The sequence below is a fragment of the Borostomias antarcticus genome (genome assembly GCF_949987555.1).
Source record: "Borostomias antarcticus genome assembly, chromosome: 7".
NCBI classification, from domain to species: Eukaryota; Metazoa; Chordata; class Actinopteri; order Stomiiformes; family Stomiidae; genus Borostomias; species Borostomias antarcticus.
In genome coordinates, this window is record NC_140240.1 from 6,047,094 (window position 1) to 6,067,372 (window position 20,279).

Consider the following 20,279-nt stretch of genomic DNA (forward strand, 5'->3'; position numbering starts at 1 on the left):
CGCAAACACACGCGCCCGCGCGCACACATGTTAACGCGCAAGCACGCGCGCACACGCACGCACTCTGTGCTGCCCGATTATAGCAAAACAACTTCCTCTCAAATTTCAATAACAGCAAATCTCCTCTCCGTGAGGCGTTTCCCTCCTATCCATCCAGCAGTTATTAAATGAATAGTGTGTTTATTACTGCGTTAGTGTGGTGTACAATCATAAACATCCTCCTGCAGTACAAGGGAAGCTGTCAACTAAATATTGTTTCTCTCATGAGTCTCTCTTCCACCTCAATTACGCTTTTCAACTTCACAGGCTCTGTATGATAAAGTGGCAGTAAAAATCATTCACATTAATACACCATTGTGCATCTGCTGCTAAAGGTAATTAAAGAAGTAAATGACTCATAAGAATAGACATATTAGCCACAAAATGAAAGGCAACTGGGCTGCCTCATGAAAATATGTACCATTAAGATACTGCATTTTCATATTCGGGGGTAATCAGCTCCACTAGCCTGATGCTGATTTAATCCACTTCACTGAGAAGTCTATCAGTGCGCGATGGCGTGTCACTTTCTCCACCCACTGCCAGCCCCCCCACGCCCCCCACCCCCCACCCCCCCCGCTAACCACCCAGCATTCTGCTCCAGCTCCGCCTCGCTCAATGGCTCCACTAAAGGCAGGTCACACAGAGGCAAAACCAGTTAAAGAGAACCAGCCAGAGCTTTGGCTTCCATTTAGTAGATAGCAGGACAAGCTGGGGATGGGGGTGGGGGGGGGGGTAGGAGAAAAAAAGACAGATAACTAAGAAAATAAAAGGAAATCAGATCTCCACCCTTCCCCTTCCCCTTTCCCTTTCCCTTCCCTGTGACGCCTGGCGCTGCGTTCTGCCGTCCTTTCCAGTGGGACGGCCAAACCGGGGAAACACGGCCTCTGCCCGCTGACCGCTGACACCCTGGGCGCTTAGACCACGCCTTGACACATCGCGTTCCTTAATATCGCGTTGTTTTCCGACATGTTGCGTCGGGTGGCGGTGTTGAGCGCCATGCTCGGGGGGAAAGGGGTGCTTCCAGAAGCCTGGTCGTGAGGCAAGGAGGATTCTGGGAGACGCAGCGTTTAGAGCGGGAAGGCCTTTTGCTGGCTCAGTGGGTTCATAGGCGTTAGACTCAACTCCACCAATGAGACATGAGACTCCCAGGCGCGGAATCCTGGATTTAAGACGCACTGAACGTAGCCTAGCAGTCCCTGCTAAACAGCAGAGCTTTCAGCCTGCTACTTGGACATGAGATAAGTTCACATGCAGCACAGGCGAGTCAGCAGGGTTAGGGTCAGGGTTAGGGTCAGGTGGGGGAATCTAGGTCTCAACCTACTAGAAGCAGGCCAAATGCACAGGCACACGAACTACTGATACGTTTCTGTTCAAAAACTACGTCTCAAGAAAGTGGGGTGTCGTCCACCATCAACAATCCTAAGATCTCCGGTTTCAGATGAGATACGTACACTAAGTAGGTAATGTCGGGAGTGTAAAGCCAATTATCTGGATTACCAGAAATGTATACAGGGAACAAGGGGCGGTTTATTAATACACTGGAAAGATGAAAACGAAGATATGGGAAGGCAGGTCATAAGTGCTAATGTAAAAGTGCTACTCACACAATCAGGCAATACAATTTCATGCAATAAATAACACACGTGAATACATAGATAAAATAGAAGCCTGAACTCTCCCAAAATATTCATTTCATTTTTAATCCAGGTCCTTATTTCGAGGTAGTTTCATTAAGACCGTTTGGTGAGAGAGTGTTTAATTTAAAAATCCATGTTCTCTCTCTCCATAATCTCTGTTTCAAGGTCCATCTAGTTCCCTGCTCCAATCCTGTAATCCGGAGATTCTCGTATCCGTGCCATTTAAAATGCTGATATAACAACTTAGTGTGATCAGAGTGCTAGATATGATACAAATGTTGCTTAAGTCTTGCACACAGCTGGTTTTTAGTGACCAATATACCATTTGTGGCAGACTATGCATTCGATACCATACACTTTTGAGGATTCGAGTTTGAGAGCTTCCCACACGGGTAAACCGTGGCCTGTATGTTGATTAAAAATATACTTTACCATCCTAAAATGAATCGCAAAAGAGCTCTCCTTCTGTATGCTAAGGGATGCATTAACTAACAGATCTTGTAAATTTCGATTTCTCCTGTATGCTGCAATCAGTTTGAACTCTTGCAGAATTCAGTTTCTGTATAAGGCCATACTCCGAAAATATAATCTAAGTATCTCAGGTATAATAGAGGCAGTTTGGGGCATTTGGGGAAGACAGTCCGCTCCCACTCGGCCATATAGATGTTAGCGTAGGCCGGAGCGAACTTCTTCCCCATTGCCGTACCATACACCTAGCGTACTACAGAGCTCCGGCGCGTATTTCAACACGCCAACTCGACGTCCGCGGCGCTTCGATATCTGCGAGCGCAAAGAGCGCGACGGCGTACAGTATGTCACCTAGCGGCAAAGATGAAAAGAAGAAGGCCCGCGGTCGACCGCGTCCTGTAGCGCGGTGAGAGAGGTAAGGCCTGTCGCGGCGTCCTCCCCCCCGGAGAAGAACAGGATCCCTGCGAACCATCCGCGATGATTTCAAAGGAGCGCAGTCAAAATCGCTCGACCAAGAATCTGTGCTGTGGCTGCGTTTAAGCCTCTGTCTGTAGGGCATCTCTCCATATCAAACATGACAATAACAACGGCTGACATCGGACCTGCTGTACGCTGGTGCACGTGATGTGTCCCCGGCTGTCTCAGTCTTAGCCTGGGACAGACAGGCCTGGCGCTGGAGGAAGAATCCTTGTGGCTGGAGTGAGAGACGTCCACAGAGGGAGAATATTTCTATAAATCACTGGGAGACCAATTGGCCATGGCTATGGATGGGGTTGCAGCAGAGAGGCAGCTCCCTGGGAATACTGTCTCTGCTGAAGTCATTCCAAGACAGGTAATATGATCCCACACAGACAGGAATAAAGGAAGGGAAGAGAGAGAGAGAGTGTGTGTGTGTGAGAGAGAGAGAGAGAAAGAGAGAGAGAGAGAGAGAGAGAGAGAGTGTGAGAGAGAGAGAGAGAAATCTGATTGCTTTTGCCATAAACTAGAGTAATCTCCAGGCTGGGTCTAGACGTATCACCACACCAGCCAGACTGGACTGAAATGCATCATGGTCCAGAATACTGTCAAAGTAAGTGGAGTCGAATGAGGGTAGTTTCTCCGTAGGTTGATCCGGGATAAGACCACACCCACCAAGAGAACATGGATCGTACTCAGCCCGGGCTCGACGCAACCCAGATTTGAATGCTCTCTCTCTCTCTCTCTGTCTCTCTCTCTCTGTCTCTCTCTGTCTCTCATTCAGCTTGATTAGCATGCAGAGCATAGCCTCACTGACAGAATTGGCCAGCTTCAATCTCCCTGAGCCACCTTCAGCACTCGGCACAGACACCTCCTGAGCTGCGGGCCTCAATAAATGTCGCAGGAGAGAACGATCACAACGCAAATGAAGTTATGTGCCGAGCTTAAAGGGGCTTACATAAACATGTGATGGAAATATTAAACAACACCGACTGAGGCCCCCCAAAAAGAGAGAGAAATCCCTCTTTTTAAAACCAGTCCTCATGGAGCTTGACTGAATTTGAATCTTTGCAATTAGGTAATAAATCAATCCAGATGTTAGCCGTGCCATTAATAATGCATCGCTATAATTATCAGTACATTGTCGAACTGAGAGAGAGAGAGAGAGAGAGAGAGAGAGAGACAGAGAGAGACAGAGAGAGAGACAGAGAGAGAGACCCTGGGAGTGGTGAGAATGAGACTAACCTCAAAGTGAGGCGCAGGCTGAAGTGGCCTGAACAACAAGCACTGCAGGAATCAAGGGCATGTGGGCTATAGAGCTGGGAGGGGGGGGGGGGGGGCAGGGGGGATGACAGACTGCTGTTCAACTCCATTAGCTGCTATGCGAGAGGGGTGCATCTAGCAGCACACGACCTGTGAAGAATCTTAGATCTCACTCTATCTTGGAATGGGATTGCCGCATTAATTCTTGGGAACTGTAATCTCTCAAGCAAATCAAATTACTCTCATTAACCACACAAGAAAACCGCCTCTGTAATAAGTATGTATAAAAAAGTATTTATTACCAATAATCACCTCTTTAATATGAGCCAGCTTACAACGGCTTTTATTTTTTGCTGATTAAGTTTAAAAAACGAGAAACAGGGAGGACACACACATACATACACACGCACGCACATACACACACACACACACACACACACACCCATACACAGCTCATGGAGTTTATGAGACTGGGTGATACAGTGATTAAAGGGGAGGGTATAGAGACACAGTGCTTGAGGGCCTTTGAGAGGACGTGCCTCACCTAGTCATAAAAACACACCTCTGTCTTTAGGCCAGAGCCAGAATCACTCTCAATGGGTTCACTTAGAGGTGAATCACCAGAGAATTTACATGTAAAGTAGCACATGCCATAGCCAGGGTAAAGCCTCCACACAAAGCTGTCCAAGGCAACTCGGTACACACTCACTGACCACTGCATGTCTCAGACTGTTTGTGAGGATCACAGCCAGACTCGATGCAGACACTAGCACAACAATACTATTTCTGAATCATTGACTAGGGCTGACAGCCTTTCTGCTCCACTCGCTGTTGCCTGAGAATCCGGTTGACTAAGCACAGTGTAAAATCCTGTTTAATTTGGGTTGTGAATTTCTGGCAGTGAGGTAGGACTCGCAGATAGATATAATTTTAAAGTGAGCACATTCTTTGCTCTCGTTCCAGGATATGACATCATTCTATATCAACCAAATGCTTCCAAGTATAATTGCTCTGTCAGTAAATGGAACCGACACACTGATATCCTCCCTATTTGAAGCAAATTTCTTATTTTTTTCAAATAGCCAATTAATTACATGAAAAAACGAATAGAAAGTTAACAAAACACATATCAAAATGGGCAATAAATATGATTTGCTTCCACAAAATCAATTATAATTAGAGGTCATTGGTTCATTCATTTACTGGTTCAGCATAATTACCTGTTTTCCCTCATTTACTGCTTTATTCATTTGGGACCCTGATGTCTTGGCAATCCACAGCAACACACTTTAGTGATTATTCAAATTAAACATCATTTCCTGGGAGAATGCATCTACCCAAGTAGCCTACAACCCAGACAGTCGGATACTGCAACAAACCCCCTTTCACACAATGAAGCACTCGTTAAAAAAGGATACACTGCATAATTCTTTTCATAAACAACCAGTGCTTGAACTGACAATTAGCACTCCCTGATGCTTCCTAGCCAAAACGACCTTTTTGGGTGTAAACTAGCAGCTCCAGGGGAAGCTGACCATGCTTGGGCTCTGGCAGTGAGACAAGTTAAGGCAGCATTTCCCCGCGGCTACAGGTCTGCCTTATAACTTCTGACGCTGTCTATCAAAGGAACACACCCACCGCGCTGCCTGCCAGGCATCTCTGGTGATTCATACTGGGCAGGTGAGGAACGGGGGGGGGGGGCAGAGGAGGGGGAGGGGGGGGGCAGAGGAGGGGGAGGGGGGGCAACACAAACCTTTGACTAGACATTCAAGGCTCGTTCTGCACAGGTATTCATAATGATCCTACTACACACACTAGCATAGTAATCCTGGCTCTGTGAAAGGTGTCTGGCCCTTAATAGTTGGAGGCATTCATCATGTTAAACACATGAAAGCAGCGTCTGCGAGACACGTTGCAGAACACCACATAAACACTTTGTAAACATCTAGCCGTAAAGATCATTATTTTGATTGCGGGACTCTTGTAAGGCTTTTCTTACTCTCCGCCACATCTGTTTGAAATATGGGCAAAACCAGCATCCTGGCTGGAGCTCAGGTGGTTTAAAATAGCCGACACACACACACACACACACACACACACACACACACACACACACACACATACGTATGTATACACTTTCATTTTCCCCCTCAACTTTTTCCTCTTTCTCTCTGCTCGCAGTATCGAGTCAGCGAAAAGCCAGTAGCTGCGGCTCCCCACACTGCACCTGCCAGGAAGTGATCCTGCTCTCTCCACCCAGGGTGGCTGCTGGGATACGTGAGGCCATGCTGCTGGAGGCTGAGCGCGGAGCTTAGGAGGTACGAGACAAGACGGCAAGGGGAGCCATGGGGGTGAGGCCCAGAAGATTCTGAGATCCTCTACAGAACCGCTAACTACAACAAAAATATACCGTATACTATGTCTATGTGAGAAGAAACTCTCAAGTAAGCATTTCATTGTACATTGTGCCCATACCCTGTACATATGACACATAAACCTACTTCAGTTTGAAATTCACCTGTATTCATAGAGCTACAGTAAATCATTTCAGCACACTGAACACATGCAGTAGTTCCAGCTCATACTGTACGGTAAGCAAGCGCCCCTTGCTGAGGGTGGTGGCTGCGAGTCCAGGTGGTGCTGTTGGGTCAGGCCTGCCGGTCTCTGGGAGAGAGCAGAGCAGAGCACGGCGCTGTGTGATATTCAAGCAGACAGCAGCCAAGGCAGACAGGGTCCCTAGTCCCCTCACCCCCAAATCTCACAGGCCCCTTTTTCAATTTAACACAGCACTCCACCGGATTTCGCTCACCCCGACTCTATCTTTGACACTTTTACATTAGAAACACAGTCCTCTCGTGATTAAAATCCCCCCCCCCCCTCCCGCCCTCTTCCCCACTCCGCCACCCCCACCCCCACCCCCTCTCTCCCGGCCTGGCGCGCCTGTAATGTGAGATGGGTGTCCATTTCCTGTCTCTTTTTTCTCCCCCGCTAAATCAACCACAAATAACTCACAGGCTTCTGTGCCTATCTTGATTTCACTCAAAAGATAAGAACACCATTTATTGTTTTCATTGAGCTTGAGTGCTAAGACTGAGAGCACAAAATCACTCTAAGATTGAGATACAGTAGATAGATAGAACACAAATGGCCAATTCAATCTGTCTTCTCAACTGAGGATGTTTTGAAGTGAGTAGAAGGAGATGAGCTCACACGCTGAGACGCCAGTCTGGCAAGCGGCCTCGTCAAACAGAGAGAGAAAAACCTCACTCACGATTCCCCCCAAGATCTGCTGGGGACATTGTGGTCGTATGTTAAATATACTGTAAGTTGTGTTTCATATGTCTATCAAAACCCTGGTTTTCAGCAGGTCGATGAGAAGGGACTCGACAAACATTGCAGGTGGAGCTCAAGGTCCTCCCTTGCCACAATACAAGCTTGGCAATGAGTTCCCAACATGCATCAGTGTGCTGTGGCCTGGTGCTGCCCCTTCTGGTGATTGTGTAGGGGAGGGGGGACTGACGAGTACAGAGTATTTACTGATGCGGTTATCTTGTCCTGTGACAGGCAGAATCAATCAATCACCGTGCGTCGGCTCGGCCCGGTCGCACATTCCAGGCACATCGGCTGTCTTTAGGGGAGAACACGGCCGTGTTAGCCAAGCCAAATTTGATCAACAAATGCAGTTCCCCTGTGCCACAGCTATCTGAGATGAAGATGATATTATGTGGAAGAGAGCAAAGTGATGAAGACAGCACACAGAGAGAGAGAGAGAGAGAGAGAGAGAGAGAGAGAGAGAGAGAGAGAGAGAGAACTCCAGGTGGAACCTCACTGGCTCATCTTCTTAAAGGCACAGTGCCCCTCTGCAGGCAGCAGTGGGTAAAACCCGCCACGTATCCTAATGGAACATGTGGCACACTGCACACTCCCTTTAACAGATCACACTGCACACTCCTTTTAACAGATCACACTACATACTCCTTTTAACAGATCACACTGCACACTCGCTTTAAGAGATCACACTGCACACTCCCTTTAACAGATCACACTGCATACTCCTTTTAACAGATCACACTGCACACTCCCTTTAACAGATCACACTGCACACTCCCTTTAACACCGGGCTCACACGCTTGCGTTTGATGCGTGTCCGTCAATGTATGGCGGAAGGCGTGTCTGCCGCACACAACAACAACGAATCACATTGCCGAAACTGCGCTCGCAACAGCCGAGTAGATTCTCCGAGCCTGCTAGCGCGCACTATTTTGAAAACCCACCCGGCTTTTCATTTAGTGCTGTCATGGATGCTAATCTGGTCGAACGTTTGGCGATCGTCTATGCATTGTGGTTGAGGCAACGTGAACGTGGTGCCCGCAGGTATTGGGTACATCCTATCCTGCAAACAAACAGCGATTGTCCTCCATCTTGGTATCGAAAAATTTGAAAATCCCGCCTTGCGATGACGTCTTTCTCCGTCAAGACATCTGATTGGTCGGCAGCTCCGGCAACGCATCTGAAAGTTGAACATTTTTCAACTTTCGACGCTAGCAACGCAACGCACCGGGACAACAACGGAACCAGAACGCCATTCGGCTGCAGCCATTGAAAGTGAATGGCATCCGTCAATGTTGACGCATCAAACGCAAGCGTGTGAGCGCCCCGTTACAGATCACACTGCATACTCCCTTTAACAGATCACACTGCACACTCCCTTTAAGAGATCCCACTGCACACTCCCTTTAACAGATCACACTGCACACTCCCTTTAATAGATCACACTGCACACTCCCTTTAACAGATCACACTGCACACTCCCTTTAAGAGATCCCACTGCACACTCCCTTCAACAGATCACACTACACACTCCCTTTAACAGATCACACTGCACACTCCCTTTAATAGATCACACTGCACTCTCCCTTTAACAGATCACACTGCACACTCCCTTCAACAGATCACACTGCACACTCCCTTTAACAGATCACACTGCACACTCCCTTCAACAGATCACACTGCACACTCCCTTCAACAGATCACACTGCACACTCCCTTCAACAGATCACACTGCACACTCCCTTCAACAGATCACACTGCACACTCCCTTCAACAGATCACACTGCATACTCCCTTCAACAGATCACACTGCATACTCCCTTTAACAGATCACACTGCACACTCCCTTTAACAGACCAATGAGCCAAGCATTTAGACTCTGGATAAAGAGTTGAATTGATGTTTTACATTTTACACAATATCACTTAGAATGTAAGAAAAACAAAACAAACAAAAAACAAATAAATGTCTGTCCATTACATACCAATGAAAAACACAACCTGACAGACTAATATTTCAAATTCCTTTAAAAAAACAACAACTCACATATACACTTTTTAAAAGGTTACAAAAATTTGCATTTAGCAATAAGAAAAAAGTAAATATAATGTTGAGTCTGCAGATAAGAGCTTGGTAATTAGGCACAGCCATGGTGGTGAAAACATTAGAAGAATAAACCTGGACTAGTTTGGTTCTTCTCTGTTGCCCTAAAGATATTTTACATTATTCAATCCAAAACACCATCTTTCTGATTGTAACTTTCTTTTTGCATGTTAATGTTTAATAAGGGCCCTTGGCTATCTATGGGCACAATTATTAGATATCCGCAGAGAGAAAGTGAAAAATTAATCATACTCTCAATTTTGTTCTTCTCTGATACATAGGAAATGGCTGTAAGAGTTCTTGCTCCTCCCCAGTCATAACATCTAATCTAGACACAATCAAACAGTTGCCAAGGCAGGTTGCTTGTGCCGAAAAGACAGTTGCATCAATACAGTAATTAACAGATTATTTATGTATTGTCATTCATCATGATATGCTACCACATGGATTACCCTGTTGCAAGCTGCAATGATTACTGAATAGTTTATCCCAAGAGCCAAAAGAACATTGAGTGTGTGCATAATCAACACCGAAAAAAATAAACAAGTGGTAGTGGGGATTGTTTTATGACAGGAAGTTATATTGATAAGTGCAAACATTAGGGAAATTACTCTCTCTCTCTCTCTCTCTCTCTCTCTCTCTCTCTCACACACACACACACACACACACACACACACACACACACACACACTGACACAAACGCTATCACACACATTAACACACTCTCAGAAGTGAGCCCCTGTAATGTGTATGCATATTTTTGGCACTGGCAGCACTTGCGCACAAATTACATAAAACAAAATGGCTTATGCATTGCACATGTCCATAAAACGGCATTATCCGTATAGTATGGGCCCTTGAGGTCTTGGATGGCTAATGTCTGTGTTGACCTTAAATTCACGGAAAATACACATATGCTAACATAAACAAAACAGCTCCAACAGATAATGTCCAATCCATATTCAATGTGCTTGTGACAGATGTACATGTACAGTAGTACTCTTCTTTGCCCAGTGACTAGTAGGTTCACAGTTTACCTGTGGCTTTTGAGACAGATCCAGTCCAAGTGGAGAATGGTAGCACTGATGGACCCTAGTCTCTACAGTACGTCTTCCTCCCAGATGACTTCCTGTTGGACACACCCCACTGCCATTCTCAGGCTCTCCCCCAGAGAGGCCAGCCAGACGGGCAGAATGACAGACAGACCTGCCTCTCTAAACAACTCTTTTAAACATCTGCCCAGAAGCCAACGCTGCCTCTTGTCCACTCCCTGTACGCCCCCGCGCGTGTCATCCAGCTCTAATCAAGCAGAAAATGGCCATAAATATTTCTTTCTGCTAGATTTCACATTCACATTTCACGCAGGGACATGATATTTTCCCCGACCTCCGGGGAGTACCTAATGCAGAAACCAGTTACTTATATTCAAGGCTCATGTTCCCTCTGTCAAATGCAGAACATATTCCCAGTTCAGAGGGAAACAGACAGACAGACAGAGAGAGAGAGTGAGGGAGGGAGGGAGGGAGGGAGGGAGGGAGGGAGAAAAAAAGAGGGGGTGAAAGGCATTAAGGCCTGTCTTATTTTCTGTTCCATTTACTGGATAGTACTTTCACAGCCTTCCCATTACATCATGCCCAAGATTGTAAACAAGCAAATAACAACAGTGAAACCCACAGCAAGACAGCAACACAACATCTCCATGCTCCAGAGGGCTCCCTGCCTCCCCACAGCGGAGAAAACATTTGTTTTTATTGTCCATTTAAATAATATATATATCTTTTTTTTCCCCCATTTAAAAAAAAATGTTTTTTTATAAAGAGTGGGACATAGCGAATGAGGATTTATGCGAGGGCTGTTTCCGGGTGAGTATTTATGGCACCCGTCATTCACAGGATGCTGGGTTGCCATCACTTTTATTTATGAGTAGCCATCCCATCATAGACGCAGCATATCATTCTCTAAATGGTACACAACCATTCAGCTGAGCGCGCTGCCCCCCGTGCCATTTTTCTCCCAAATAGAGGCCGCGCGTCACTCCTGAACGCGCGGGAGTTGTTATTAATCACTGACGGGAGAATACACGTCGGGCAATCAAGCGCACTCCGGGGGAGGTGGGGTGGGGGGAGGCGAGGGTCCGTGCGTACTGTACTCACTTCTGTGGGGGAGTGTCATTTGATCTGAGGTGTCAGTTATTCATCAAATCTCCCCTTCGATAACGAAAACCGTACTTCGACGTCCGTTCCCGTCCTCTGCCGCCGCCGCCGCCGCCGCCGGAGTGCCCCGGAGGAGAGCGAGGTCAGCGCGTCACGTATCTCTCTCCGCCGGCTGCGCTGAACGATACGGACAGATCCGCCCCCTTCGTGGCCTGTTCTACGTTGGCCGTCGCCAAGCTGGAGCGCGTTGTGATGAGCGTCAGCATCCCGGGGATGCTGGAGAGACTGTGTCAGCGGTGTAACGGCTTCAAAGGAGACCGGTTCCCCCCGGCCTCGGCCGTACCGCTGCTCCGTTCGCAGATGTTCAGGAGTCACACGCGCGCTCGCAGAACGGATGCATGGGGGATAAAGAGGAGAACAGGCAGGTTCCACTCAAGCGTCTTCATCACTGTTTCATCCTATCAGCCAGCTAACCTGTTTGCAACCATGAGGGAGCCTTGAGGAGAGAGCGAGGCCTTCCTCACAGCCTGCTCTGGGGGGCAGTAGCCGAGCCCCTCTGTGCTAACGGACGCCGGGTGGCGAACGGACGTTTTGCTAGCGTCGCTTTGCACCTCCCTTTTGAGCGCCAAGCTCTTCCCTCTCTGTCGTCCGGGCCTGGCCGGGGGCCCGGGGGCCGGCGCAGGGAAGCGGCGCCGACGTCCATCGCCTACGGCGTGCCGGTAGATTATGAATAAGATATATCGGGCAGCTTCACTACAGCACTTTCACATTAGCCCGCATCCATCTGTAATTCCCTGCACATCCACGACACACAGACACGCGGCGTATACACACGGCGTGTGTGCTATGAGCTCTGGCGTTGTGTAAACTGGCCTCTCAACACTACCCCTAAGAGTCGGCCTCTAGAGAACTCAATAGACGCCTCTATCTTAGGTGAAGGCAAGGATTAGGGCTTTATTGAAACAAATAAGTGTTTTAATGGGAGAAAGTCCCAGTTTCAATTTCAATAGCTCGTTTAACCCTTATCTGTCCAATTCCTTAGGGCCCATTCTATGTTAATTGGATCTACATTGCACTAGCATTGGGGGTGTTAACAACCACAGCCTATGAATATTAATTACCCAGAAGTTTTCAGTGCAGGAAATACTTTGGTGATACATATTAATTCCATGAAGTTTTTTAAAGTAGAGCTCTCATTAAAAATGCATAAGCCCTGTGCTTGAATGTTTTCCCAGGAGGAATTGTGCATCTTTAACTTTATCCCTAATAAATTGGGTCAAATTGCCCATGCTAAAAGAATAGCTTCTCCTAAAAAGGCATCATTATTCAACTATAAGTAAACATTCCAATCCATTGAATAAGCGGTTTTGTTGGAACTGTGTTTTGACAATGGCTATTAAAACCAGTCATGTTTGGGCCTGTACTTTCCCAACCCAAGTCTCCAGAGGCCCTGTTAAAACGGTTACTTATTTACTACGCTAAACACACAAGCTGCTCAGCTAAACACAGCAACATAAGTGCATGTGTGTGTGTGTGTGTGTGTCTGTCTGTCTGTCTGTCTCAGTATGTGTGTGTGTGTACAGTATGTGTGTGTGTGTGTACAGGGTATGTGTGTGTGTGTGTGTGTGTGTGTGTGTGTGCATGTGCGGGGTGTTTTACTTTAAATAAAACATCAGCGATGCATTAGTCAAAATCCTCTGGATGGTTTAGCCATCCCAATAAGCCATCCAATACTGAACCAACACAGACGTGTCTCCCTGTCTGCCTCTCCACGCCAGCTGCTCCTGACACCTGCTCAAAGTTTAGAGTTCCCCTCTTCAGCGCTCACGCACAGACATGGCCATCAAAGAGTATCCGGGCGCCACACAATGAGAGCCACTTCGTGTTTGCTAATGATACCAGCATACAGGCACGTCATTTACATGGGAGGCACTCCTGAGGGGCGCACACACACAGGCACACACACACATACACACACACACACACACACACATACACGCACGCACACGCACACACACACACACACACACACACACACTACAATATGGGATGTGAAACCACACAAGCAATACACATTTCACCAGATTACACTTTCACCCCCCCCCCCCCCCCAACCATCTCCACCTCACCTCAATGTCTTTCCCAGGTCGTGACCGTCTGGCCTGAAATCCATTACCTCTCACTGTTCCTTTTCATGTGGCTGAGATGGGAGAGCAGTCTCTTACCTTGGAGAGGGCCAGTCTTGTTGGGACACAGGGGGAGTGAAAAGACTCTCTGATGACCTCATTGTCAAACAACTCCTCTGATCCCCCCCCTCCCACACACACACACACACACACACACACTCACACTCCCCCCACCCACATGGTACGGTGCAGGGAGGATGTGTAAACAGGATGTCAATCCATGGAACAGCCAACTATTTTAAACCCCGGGGACTGCACACATGCGACCTGTACTTCATCTCTCCACTCGCAGGCTCGGAGGGACCTGCCGGAGGTAGACTCAACAAAATGGATGAGTTCATGAGCTGGCCATCTTGGAAGTTCTCCATGAGGCAGTGGGGTGGGGCTGTGCGGTTTACTTCTATAACTCCCACCACAAAAGGTTTCAAAAGTCATTGCTAGACTAAATAGATCTTTTCCTGGTAGAAAAATATTGCATGTAACAATTAACTGTGCTCAAAAAGTAATATGGTTCAATTCTGAAAGGTTTAGGCCCTGGCTTTCAGTGACACATGTTTTTCTTTTTTTGGGGGGGGGGGGGGCAATTATTTTTTCCTTCTTCTACATATGAGCACATTGCTGTTCAATTTCCACCTCCATCTGTATGATTATTAATCAGATCACACATCAATTGCCAGAACCACCAAAGAAACTCAGCCTGTAATAAAACTGTCATGTGCGCCGGTATAAAGACAGATGTTGCCAGTTGTGTGATAACATAATTAAACTGTTCTGTGAGGGATTCCATAAAATTATTCAAATTGGACGAGCACTATCATTTTACCAATAAAGCAATTTAGGGCAATATGCAGTGTCATAACACTGATGTTATCCTCTCCTCCAGATTTTCCAATAAGTTTGGGCCCTGCCTTCCCCAGCCCCGTCTGACGGCATGAGCAGCTCCGAGCAGATACCTGAGAGCACTGGGAGATGGTGGAGAGACCGGTGGAGAGACCATCCACTGCGTCGCACGGACAGTGTAAGCCACACCGATGGAGCAGACTGTGGCTCATTTTCCACATGATCCTCTCTTAGGGTGAGTGTGTTTGTGCGTTGGGGCAGATGTGCTAACATGTTAGCCCCCATTTTAGGCATGTTTTAGACGCAACGTGAGTCTAAAAATATGGCGCGGTATATACAGTACGAACCTACCTAATAGCGACGTATATATTTTTCTTTTGTTTTCTTTTTCTGAGAGTCGGCGGTTCCTTGATGGATAAAGGGATGCCCGCTCGATTGCTTTTTTAAACCGGGCGCCACAAATTACGGTTAGAGGGCGGTGACATGTTCTGGCTACGCCGCAGCTTTGGTACATCCAATGTAAAATCAAGTCGCTGTTTAAGCTGCGCTTTCTAACATATAACATAATGTTATCCCATTGAGAGGATAACACGGCATAGCCTTTGGACACCAACCATCCAGAGAAACCAGCCTTCATCCTGGGTATTAGATACCCAGTGCTGAGCAGATACGTTGTGCTGACAAAAAAAAAATCACACCCAGGTGGTGAAGTAAGCAGATGCAGATTTATGAGCAATCTCTACTGCCCTCTGCTGGTGTTCAATGGTATTTGGTCTAAATCACATGCTACAAATGGACACACACACGGACACACACACGGACGAACAGACACATGCCGTTCTTAAAAGCACCTTCATTGTGCATTAATCATGCCAGTGGTGTGCGTCTGTGGTGGTGGACGGTGGTGGTGGTAGTAGTGTTGGTGGTCCTGGTAGAAGTGCTGGTAGTAGAGCTACTGGTCCTGGTGGTGTTGGTGTTGGTAGTGGTTTTGGTCCTGGTGTTGGTGGTGTTGGTAGCGGTTTTGGTGGTGGTGGTCCTCGTGGTGGTGGTGTTGGTAGTAGTGTTTGTGGTCCTAGTGGTGATGGTAGTGGTGTTGGTGGTTCTGGTGATATTGATGTTGGTGATGGAGGTGTTGTTGTAAGTGGTGTTGGTGGTGGTAGTAGTATTTGTGGTCCTGGTGGTGGTGGTGTTGGTAGTAGTGTTTGTGGTCCTGGTGGTGATGGTAGTGGTGTTGGTGGTCCTGGTGGTATTGATGTTGGTGGTGGAGGTGTTGTTGTTTGTGGTGTTGGTGGTGGTAGCAGTGTTGGTGGTCCTGGTGGTGGTGGTAGTAGTAGTGTTGGTGGTCCTGGTGGTGATGGTGTTGGTAATGTTGTTGTTGTTGCTGGTGTTGTTGTTGGTGGTGTTGTTGGTGGTGGTCCTGGTCTTGGTGGAGGTGGCGGTGGTCCTGGTGGTGGTAGTAGTAGTGTTGGTGGTCCTGGTGGTGATGGTGTTGGTAATGTTGTTGTTGTTGCTGGTGTTGTTGTTGGTGGTGTAGGTGGTGGTAGTAGTAGTAGTAGTGTTGGTGGTGGTGGACCTGGTCTTGGTGGAGGTGGCGGTGTTGGTAGTAGTGTTGGTGGTTCTTGTGGTGATGGTGTTGGTAATGTTATTGTTGCTGGTGTTGTTGTTGGTGGTGTTGGTCCTGGTCTTGGTGGAGGTGGTGGTAGTAGCAGTGGTAGTAGTGTTGGTGTTAGTGGTGTTGGTAATGCCAGTGGGTGTAGTATTTGGTCTACATCTCATGCTGTGGGCGGACACACGAACGGACGATCACGCGTGTCCGTCCCCGCAGCGCAGGATTGATTTCACCTGAGGAGCGTCTCGAGCTCCTGCCGCCCTGGTCTCCACGGTCCAGTGTTGCGCAATCAGCAGAGATCTGCTGCGAGAGCTGCTCCGCTCCGACCCCTGACCTCATGCTGTTAACCTCGCTCATTGGCATGCCAGCGAGTCAGACCAGCGGTCCGCACGGTTGACCAGGCCGCCGGCCTCGGCAGCCCCGTCTCTGGGTCTCTGTCCTGGCAGAGCGCTGAGAGAGGACATGGCCATGTGATACCGAGGCTTATCTCTTCGCATTTCCTCCTGAGCTGTATAGGACAAAGTTCAGTCAGAGAGAGAGAGAGAGAGAGAGAGAGGGAGAGAGAGAGAGAGAGAGGAAGAGACAGAGAGAGAGAGACAGACAGAAAGAGGGAGGGAGGGAGAGAGAGAGAGAGAGAGAGACAGAAAGAGGGAGAGAGAGAGAGAGAGAGAGAGAGAGAGAGAGAGAGAGAGAGAGAGAGAGACAGAAAGAGGGAGAGAGAGAGAGAGAGAGAGAGAGAGAGGGGAGGGGGGCTGGGGGGGTTATACAGTAGGTGCATCTCTACAGTACCTCCTCAGTTTCCAGGAGGGGCCTTGTAAGGTTTGCATTATGCACACACAACGTGTGCCTGCTCAGCTCTTTCTGCTGCCATACGTGTGAACAGTCACACTGTCGCTCTCTACTTTGTACACGCAACGCCTCTGAGGCCCCCGGGCTCTGAGGCTCCCACAGAGGACAGAGGGGGCGAAAAGACCCATAATTGGTTTGCCTTATCTTGCGATTTGTAACAAAGCTTAGAAGCACTTGTCTGACAAAGAAGGCTCGATGAATGTGTCTGCAGTAAAAGAAATGCAATTATTCGTCACTGTTGTTCTTTTTCTGATTATATTGTTGGAGGGTACAGTATTTGTCACTTGGGAAAGAATATGATATTTTAGCAATCTCTCCAACCTGATTAAAAGCAGTCTTCTAAGAGACGGGATATTCATATATAATACCACACAATTACAGTAGATCAGTTGGACCTATTTCTGGCAAAGGAATCGGTTGCTTGCTTAAACATGCAAGGGATTACAAATGCACTGCTGAAAGTGACCGTAAATCATGACAACCAACACTAAATGTTGTGTTGGGACTTGAATGGGACTGAAGACAGCTCAGACAGCTACAGAACCAACCTGCCAGCTCCTACGCATTAACATTGTCAGTGTCTGTTCCTAAGCATTAACACCGTCAGTGTCTGTTCCTAAGCATTAACACCGTCAGTCTGTTCCTAAGCATTAACACCGTCAGTCTGTTCCTAAGCATTAACACCGTCAGTGTCTGTTCCTAAGCATTAACACCGTCAGTGCCTGTTCCTAAGCATTAACACCGTCAGTGTCTGTTCCTAAGCATTAACACCGTCAGTGTCTGTTCCTAAGCATTAACACCGTCAGTGTCTGCTGATGGTTTCATGTTATTGTAGCGTGCTGCTAAGGACAACGTACCTTCCTGTTTCATCAATAACAACAATCTAAACTGAAAACCCACATAACTCTAGCTATTGCACAAACTCACTCTTATACATTTGCTTTCCCTTTATCTCTCTTCGATCTTCACTTCCTCATGAGAGACGTACTGACAACCACAACTTCTGCTCCTCAAGCAAAAATTAAAAACCCAGATGTAAACAAACACACGTTAGAGAAAGATGCTAGTTCCAAACTTTCACTATCCACCATTCTAGAGTGGTTGTTTTCTAGTCTAGCAAACCGTAGGGTCATCACAGATACAGATATGCAGTAATTCTATAATCCCTGAACCTGTCTTAATACGTACAACAAACATATATCAGTTGTGTCAAAAACAGTAAGCAAGTAAGAAAATTGTAGGGAAAATCATGGGGAAAAACTACTACTGATCTGGAGAAGCAAAAAAAGGCATCCTTTTTCTGCCAGGGTATTAAAACCTGGTATTTGACTTACTAATAGAGATGTTTAAGTCAAGCTTATGGTCCACTTCCCTCAAAATCTGACTAGTCTACAAGATGAATTCCCCTGTCAGAATCAAGATGATCAAACAGATTACAATTATTTTATCCCCCATCTGTATTAATGAGCACTGTCTTTCATAGTTATGTTCCCTAATAAGAATAAATGACGTGCCACCACCAGGTTTGTTGTTCCTACTGACTCCGGGGGACTCTCATATAAAGTCAGGGAAAAAATGTCACCAAAAGGGAAACAGTGAATTGGATGTTTCTCTGAGAACAAAGGGGGACGAGGCCCAGGGCATCGTGTCAGTTAGCCGTGTATTAGTGCAACCAGCAAATAAAACTTAAAAGACAGACTGCAAAATGCCACAAAAGTAAAAGTTATCAAGTAATTGAGCGAAGATCGTAATGCCCAGGGGACAATTAACATGGTTCATGGTGCATGAGTGAAAATCCGGGGTTAGTCTAATGGGAGAGTAAAACGACAGGCGCCTTCCCAGGAATCCTCCTCTGGTAAGTACCCTATCAAAGCAGTGTGCCAGGAGGCCAGAGTGAGACATCGCGTCCTTCATCTTCAACCATGCGCCATTTATCACACACAACAATTAATACACCAAACGCCGTTTCCAGCATCCACCGTCTGTCACAGACATTAACACAGGGATTTGTTTTGCGCAGAGGAAAAAACAGAAAAATAGGCTAGTGAGCTGAAATGCGCAGAATGAAAGCTACTGTGAGTCGGACCGCTGGAATCAAAAGAGCCGCTTGGCTCTTTCTGTATGTACAATGTCATCCCTGATCTGAGAAAGTAATCGCTCAGACTGGATGACTAGAAAACAGAGGACTGCCCCAAACGCCTGATCTCTATGCTAGGGGGAAGGCTTCCCCCCCTCTCTCCATGGTGTCAAGTGTGCATCCGTGACACGTTAGACTGCTCTCTCTCTCTCTCCCCTCTCTCTCTCCCTCTCTCTCTGTCTTGTCTGCCTCACATTTATCAAAGTTGTAACCCCTGTTGTCTTTGCAGAGCGAATCAGAATGCGCCGCTGGCAAAGAATGAAGGAAAAGTCAACAGGAATTAAGTTTCAGTGCAACTGTTTACTCAACTGTGGCCTGCAGTTATTGAAATTTTATCCACGGTTTTGTGTGACTACTGCAGTAATGAATTCAGTATGGCTGTGATTTTCTCACTGACGACATGCTCGTTCTGAGCTGGAAAAAGTGTGTGTGTGTGTGGGGGGGGCTGGAGTTGTAGCGATGGGGGAGAGATAGGAGGGACAGACGATGTGGAGGGGAATAAAGGCCTAACGCTGACACTGAAGAGCAGAGCAGATGCAGGCCCACCTTCTCTAGCCGAATGGGCTTTCCCGTCATTGCAAATGAAGTCATTATTCACACCGAAAATCCGTCTTGATCTGGTAGCCATCATGCTATCTGTTCAATCTTTGCCTGTCCTGTACGTTGGAAGACCTGACAAACACACGCCACTCTTACCAGAGGAACCGTCGGTGCTTCAAACGGACAAGGGTACAATACGTTCCGTAACACAAGTTGTTTGTCAGCATTGTTCGTCTCCCCATACGGCTGCTGATGGATGTACTGAGACAACAGACAGCGGAGGCCGCTCTGCGTCACCAAACAGCTCCTGACAACGAGCCCGGCGTTTCCGCCGGGCCGAGATCGCATGAGACACGCTGATCTTTTCAACGCGGTTCCTTTAAACACAGTGTCGTGTGGCACGCGTGACAGAGACACCAAGCACAGCCCGTCTGCCTGCCTCGAGCCTCAGGATGGTGAAAATGTTTTGGGCTTCACTAATAATAAAGCCGGCGTGTTTCCCTGCACCTCATTGGCTGGACTAGGAGGAGCGCGGCGCTAGCGGGGAGCGCGGGGCGTGTTTACAACCAGCTCAGGGAAAAATCCTGTCACCTCGCTGGACGTCACAGCGCTCCAACTGTCCCCGCAATCCTGTGACACCTACATACTTAAAATATGTCGGACCAC

General features: G+C 47.4%; 1 protein-coding gene across 4 annotated transcripts in view; it reads right to left on the reverse strand.

The window, feature by feature from the left end:
• foxp1b (forkhead box P1b) overlaps nt 1–20,279 on the reverse strand; it is a 157,308-nt gene that overhangs the window by 66,401 nt on the left and 70,628 nt on the right. The gene's annotated exons all lie outside the window — the stretch shown is intronic.